The sequence below is a fragment of the Penaeus monodon genome, chromosome 33 (assembly GCF_015228065.2).
Source record: "Penaeus monodon isolate SGIC_2016 chromosome 33, NSTDA_Pmon_1, whole genome shotgun sequence".
In the NCBI taxonomy this organism is placed as follows: domain Eukaryota; kingdom Metazoa; phylum Arthropoda; class Malacostraca; order Decapoda; family Penaeidae; genus Penaeus; species Penaeus monodon.
This window is the reverse complement of record NC_051418.1, coordinates 25,173,179-25,173,859: the sequence shown is the minus strand read 5'-3', so window position 1 is coordinate 25,173,859 and position 681 is coordinate 25,173,179.

Genomic DNA, 681 nt, shown 5'->3' with positions numbered 1-681 from the left:
TTTTCCCTTATTTTTTAAATTTTACTTTAATTATTAATATTATTTTTAAATTAAAATTTAAATTTAAATTAAAAGTCATTATTACCTTGTTGATATTAATTTTTTTTTAAAAATTTATGTTATATATTTTTTTTGTAATTTAAAATTATCATTATTTATTATTAAATTTTTGTTTTTTTATGTTGTGATTAAAAAAAAATATTATCATGATTATTATTATCAATTAGTGTTAGTAGTATTACTGCAAATTCTTATTTTCATTTGATTTGTTTATGTGTATAATTTTTTGCACTTAATAGGTAATACAGTGTCAGCAACAAATGCGTAGGGGATCCTTTTTCACTGGGAAGCCAACTGCATCTTGTATACCACACCCCCAGCAATTACTGCTCAGTAACTTTTCAGAATAAGCCATGGAGCTTTTTGACAGTGTGCGAGTTCTCTGGTAAAGACTTTAAAGATTATTCTCCCCTCCCTTCCCCCCCTGGCGTAACAGAAATATTCTAGGAATAATGACAGCTGATAAACTGAATATGCCAATGAATTTGATGTCTGTATGTAGTTGTGACATTGCAGTTGTTTGTTTATTGAGTGCAGTTGCAAGGTGACATTGTATGTTTTTTGTAAATACTGTGGTGAATTTGAAAAAAAAAAAAAAAAGGAAACAGAGCTCATAAAGTG